At 44.2% G+C, this 6,171-nt stretch overlaps 1 protein-coding gene and 1 pseudogene across 5 annotated transcripts in view; one reads left to right on the forward strand and one right to left on the reverse strand.

Annotated features, from left to right (window-relative positions):
- Crem (cAMP responsive element modulator) overlaps positions 1–6,171 on the forward strand; it is a 91,443-nt gene that overhangs the window by 5,205 nt on the left and 80,067 nt on the right. The gene's annotated exons all lie outside the window — the stretch shown is intronic.
- LOC101574185 lies at positions 1,920–2,268 on the reverse strand (annotated as a pseudogene).

Raw genomic sequence — 6,171 nt, forward strand, 5'->3', positions numbered from 1 at the left:
TTTTTTGCCCCTCCCTGTCCCTTCCCTTACTCTCCCCTTCCTTTCTTCCTTCCCTATCTTTTCTCCTCCTGGTGATTGAACCCCAGGCCTTTCTAGTGGACTATATCTTCAGCTCTTATCTACTTTAATGTTGAAACTGGGTCTCACTGCATTTCTGTCGTACCAAGACTGGGTTCAGGTTTGCAGCCCTCATGCCTCAGCCTCCCTCAGTGCTGGGGTTACAGGTGTGCTCCCTGCCCGACTTTTCCCAGCTATTCCTGTACTGCAGGTTGGACACAGGCTTTTGCATTGAGCTACATCCTGAGCCTATTTATTTATTCATTCATTCATTCTTTCTTTCTTTTGAAGCAAAGTCCCACTAAATCACCTAGTTGCTCAGGCTGGGCTTGATTTTGCAATCCTCCAGTTTTAGCTTCCCAGAGTGCTAGGATTATAGGCATGTACCAGCAGGCCTGGGTTCCCAATTGCTTCATCAAAGCCTCTTCAATGGACTTAGTTTTTCCAGTATCTTTTTTTAATTTTTTTTTTCCTGCGGAACCAGGGATTGAACGCAGGCCCTTGCACTTGCCAGGCAAAATTATTATTAGTAGTAGTAGCAGCAGTTTTTGTTTTTGTTTTTTAAGCAAATAACAGTAACTCCTATAGTGATCCAAACAAGTATATTTAACTCCTATCTTCACATATACTTCTAATGCAGCTCATCGAACAAACCTTCCCCAATTTCCCTTATCTTTCACCCATTACTTATTACTGCTACTTAAATTATAGTTAAGCTACAAAGATCTTCACAAAGAACTAAACGTTCTTCCCTCTTAGGATTAAAGAAATGGGCTGGCCAGATAGCTCAGTGAATTAAAGTGCCTTCCTAGGCAGACACAGGGGCCAGGAGACTGGGCATGGTGGTGCTAGCCTGTAATCCCAGAGCTTGGTAGGCTGAAAACCGGAGGATCACTATGAGTCTGAGCTGTGTAGTGAGACCCTGTAGACCGTGTGCTAAATACTTTATTTATTTATCTTTGTGGTACCAGGGATTGAACTCAGGACCCTGTGCTTGCCAGGCAAGCACTTGTTCTACTGAGCTATCTCCTGGCAACATAAAAAAAAAAAACAAACAAACAAAAAAACTGTATTTTTGTGTTACTTTTTTTCTAGCTGCTGTTAGGAGATGTGCTGCCGATTGGTCCACATATTTTTTAACTGTATGCAGATTTATTAAAGATACTTTTCATAAACAATCATGGTATTTCAGGCAGGACATGGCACACAGTCATTCATAATGTACAACAACTTTCAAACTCCCTTCTTGGATGGACTATCAAAAAATCAGAAAGCATCTATAAAATCCAGTGAAGTCTTCATTTGAGGCTCTGAAGTAGGGAAAGTTTAGAGTGAGGGTTGACATTTCACATTTAGCATGTTGTTTAACAACTTTTCACAAGCCGACCCTGACTTTCAGGAAATGAAAATGGCAGAATTATCAATCTGAAGAGCCACAGTCTAGGAAAAGAAATCAGTTGCTCTAGTGGGACACCATTTCACCGTTACTGGCATGTCCAGATTGCCTGACACGCTAGTAACATCACTTTTGGGAATCAGATCCCAACAGGTCTCTGGGCTTAAGGGAGTTAAGCCTATGCTGATGGCAGAGGAAAGGAGGACATAAAATGAACTGGGAGCTGTCCCGTACCACAAGGCATTTATGCCAAGGTGGCCACACGTGTCAACATCAGGGAATCCCTCCTCCTGGGAGCCAAGAGGACGTCTCTCAAAACCAGCAGGGAAAGGCGCTTTCCCCACATCAATCCAGCTTTGGAGACATTGCATTACTGACATATGCACCTTCCCCCAAAACAACAATGAAGTGTTCTGTGTGCTAACAACGTAGCTTAAAAGAAAAAGTAAACATAACTCAGAATTTTTATAAAACTTGATAAAAAATAGTATTTCAAACCGTATAGTCACCAGAAGTACACAGTTATCAAAGATGCACACACTTCACTTGGCATCTCCAGCACCTTCAGCTTTTGGGGCCTGGTCTGCTTTGGCAGCTCCATTTTCTGCAGGGTTATTCCCATTCTTGCTGGCATCAGCTTGCCCCTTTCTCCCTGTGGGCACCTTCTCTCCCTTCTTTGCAGGGGCCTTTTCAGGCCTGGGCTCTGGCTTTGGAGGAGCAGGTTCAGCAGACCACCTTGCAGATCGTCTCTGTGGTTCATCCTTCTTCTTGGGTTTCTCACCTTTAGCATCCCCTTCAGCCTTTTTCTTGAGCATGGTGGCGACAGCAGCGGGTCACAGGCGCTGGACGTGAGACGCAGTGGCGCGCAGCTTTGGGCGGCCCAGGGGTCGGCCTCGCTTCTTCCATGTTTTTTGTTCGTTTTGGGTTTTTTGTTGTTGTGCTAACTGCAGTCTTCTGGCTTTTTTTTCTTTTGTTTATCACCATCATGATCATCATCATCGGTTTTCAAGTACCATCTCAATAGTGTACAATTTGCAAACTCCAGTTTTAGGATTTTAAAAGTAGAAGAAGAATTTAGAAGGCTGGGCCTGCTGGTAAACACCTGTAATCCCAGCACTGAGGCCCACGGAGGAGGGTTGCAGCAAGTTCAAGGCCCGTCTGAACTGCATATCAAAACCCTATTTCAAAAAACCAAAACAAACCACAAACTGAGAGTGTCTTACCGGTGTCTTATGGAGAGCTCTTCATTTTTTTAATATTGTGCTGTATTTTGTAGTTATCTCAGAATGTAATATCTGGTTCCAAAGCAGAATATTTTAAAAAACAACAAAAAATTACCTTTGTTGTATTTCCAAAGCATTCAACTTAGTTTCCAGAACAGCAGCTCGTTTTTAATCATTTCATTTATATAATCCTGTGTGTACACACAAATGTTCTTGCACGAAGATACTAGGGATTGAACCCAAGGGTGCCTTACTACTGAGATACATCCCCAACCCTTTTTATTTTGCCACAGGGTCTCCTAAGTGCCCCACATAGGCCTTGCGTAATGGGATCCTCCTGCCTCAGCCTTCTGGGTGTTTGGTATTATGGGCATATCATCTAATTCTGATTTACCTAACATATTGTTCAACAAGTGTGACTATTGGGATACACAGTTACCTTGGTGAGCAGTCATCCCTGCTGGTAGGAGCACAAGTGCCAGTCATTTGAGAAGTGCATTGGGCACTAGCCAGACAAGGCTGCTGGGGTGGAATGGGGTTGGGAATGGAGGGCATGGGTTCATGAAGAGCTGGCAGGGTGGGGAAATGGCACAGGGGAGCTTTTATTTGCCTTACATTTGTATTTGCTGGGGTTTTTTTTGTGTGTGTGTGTGTGCGTATGTGTGTGGTACTAGAAGATTGAATCCAGAGCCTCTGCACACTGATATACATACCCATACCTTTTTTTTTTTTTTTTTTTTGTATTTTAGGGATGTGTCTATAGGGTGTTCAGGGTCTCACTACTAGACCAGACTCGTAGTGATCTGCCTGTTTACAGCCTCCCAACAGCTGGAGTTACAGGCATGCACCACCCCCCCAGTCTCAATCACTATCTCAGAGCACTCCTGGGGCAGGGCCGACATGGCACACCAGGGATCAAACCCTGGCCCCTGCAAAGCAGGCACTTTAATCTGCTGAGCTATCTGGTGGCCCTATTTATTTGTTTTTGCATCAGGGACTCACTAGGTTAGTCATTTGCTCAGGCTGGCCTCAAACTTTCCATCCTTCTGCCTGAGGCTCCCAGAGTTCTGGGATTACTGACTAGTATGTGCTATTCCACCAAGCTCAGGCAAATATTTTGTTTGTTTTGTTTTTCTTTCTTCCTTTTCTTTCACAGTAGTAAAGTTTTCTTTTCTTTTTCTTTCTTTCTTTTTTTTTGCACTGGGGATCGAACTTGGGACCCTGTGCTTGCCAGGCAGGTGCTTAAATCACTGAGATATATCCCTGGCCTGTAAAGTTTTATTAAAGGTGGGAACTGAAACAGGATAGTTTAGGCAACTTGAAAGTAGGAAAAGAGGTACAGCCTACAGCATGAAGGTGAGCTACTGTGCAAGAGCAAACACAGTGGCCTAATTTTCTAGCTCATTTTTCTTAAAGTAAGCTATTATTTACCTGTAATAAACTAGTCTTAAGTATGTTGGTGGTAAAAGACAAAGCTGAAGTTCCTTGGCAGATCAATTTTTTTTTTTTTTTTTTTTTTTGGAGGTATTGGGGATTGAACTCAGATCCTTGCACTTGCCAGGAAAGCACTTGTTCCACTGAGCCATCTCCCCGGCCCCTGCAGATCAAACTTTAAAACCTTTTGAAGAAAACTGGTAGAATAAAGGGCACAATGGCCATATTCTTAAAGTGATTTTAGGTATGAAGAGATCATATAAAATGTAAGGCTCAGCTGTTTGAAGCATGATGGTGAGTTCTAGGGGCTGCTTAGGCCAGGTACAATTGTTTTATGTTGTGCTTAGCCTATACTAGGACACTTGAGCTCTAAACCAGTATGTGGTGATGGGAGTGAGGTGCTGGATTCAGCCCTTGTCTGATAAGAGCAGGTTCTACCACCATAAGCACAACTTGGGATGTGATCGTGTTGTAGTACCGAGAGCAGCTGAGGTTTTCAGGTGTGCGTAGTTTATGTGGCTAGAAACTGGGACCCCTGCTTTATAAATGTCCAAGTAAATTTGCATATGAGGTGTTGATGGGATAGGCGTGACATACTTCACCCAAACCCTCTTACAGCAGATTTTATTAAACCTCTACCTAAGTACCTCAAATGTGCAAAACTTGAGATAATTTAGAGCAAGAGGGACCATTGGAAAATTTTAAGGATATACTGTGTTTTGCATTTCAAGCTTAGTGATGTGGTCAGGTAGAGTGAATTACAGAAGTTGAGAGGAAGTTTGAAGTGATTACAGGGAGACTGACGTGCTTAAAGGAGTTGTTACTGCTTTAATCATGCCAAGAAATGATCAGGTTTGGATTTAAAGAATGGCATATTTAGGAGGTAGAATTATGGGATCTGAGTAAGCAGATACTGCTAAGCTCACATTCTAAGCGCAACTAGACATTCTGCATTTGTTTCTTTGCTTTCTTCTCACTGATTTGACAGGAAAGAAGCACGCAGTTAAGCCACATGCTTTGGAAGGCTGAGTCAGGAGGATCAGAAGTTTGAGCCTAACCTGAGCAGTACCATTCATCAATTTAGCAAGACCCTGTTTCAAAATATAAAAGTAAAAAAGACTAAGCATGAAGAAATTTAATAGTTTCAACAACTCGTGTTTTTAACATGAGTGATAAGAGGTAGCCATCGATCATTCCCACGGAAGCCGCCTTCCAGTGCCAGTGGCCTTCCAGCTCCACTGTACCCATGCTGCCCCCTGGAGTGGGCAAGGGAGCAGAGGAGCCTGGGGAGGGCAGCTGACCCGGAGAGGAGCCTAAGCAACAGGAGCCTGCCGGTGACGGAGGCTTAGTCCAGAACCTTCTGGGTTCGAGGCCCTGACAGCAACCCCAGAGGAAGATGTGAGGGACAGACTGTGAGTGCTGGGGCTGAGGAGAGGACTGGCTCCAGGGGCACCCTGGCGAGCAGACAAAGGTGAGGGCCCAGAGAGGCTGTGTGGGGACTGTTGCACCCAGGGAGTACAGCTCAGCTCAAGAGTGGGCCAAAGACCACAGTGAAGAGGACCAAGTGAGTGGAAGGAGAAACATGAAAGTGATGTGTCACAAAGAGCTCTAGGAGGGCAAGATTTCCTGGGAGGATGGAATGCTGTGGGGTGCTGAGGAAAAGGGAGACCAGAGCAGCCTTCCAGATTTAGCCAGCAGGCAACTGTTGCTGACTTCTTGGTAGGTAGGATCAAACCTCTCTCTGAGGAGCCTGAAGTAGGGTGAGTGCACCTGCCTTGGTTCTGTGAGGAGGCCGCTGTCTGGTTCTTTGGCTGGGTCACAGGAAGCTGGCATTCTTTTCAGTGCTACTTGTTTCCAGGAAGGGAACATGGTGGCTGTGTCTGGACTTCCCTGAGTGCCTTCTACTACTTACTTTTTTTTTTGAAGTAAAAAGGTGTTTATTCCATGTATAATCACTAAGAGAAAAATCTCAGTTCAAACACTATAAACAAATTTTTTTTTTTTTAGTTCAAGCTTAAAATGTCCAAGCACACGTGTGATACTTGTACTCTGGGGTGGAGG

Source organism: Octodon degus, unplaced genomic scaffold (assembly GCF_000260255.1).
Source record: "Octodon degus isolate 3935 unplaced genomic scaffold, OctDeg1.0 scaffold00144, whole genome shotgun sequence".
Taxonomy (NCBI): Eukaryota; Metazoa; Chordata; class Mammalia; order Rodentia; family Octodontidae; genus Octodon; species Octodon degus.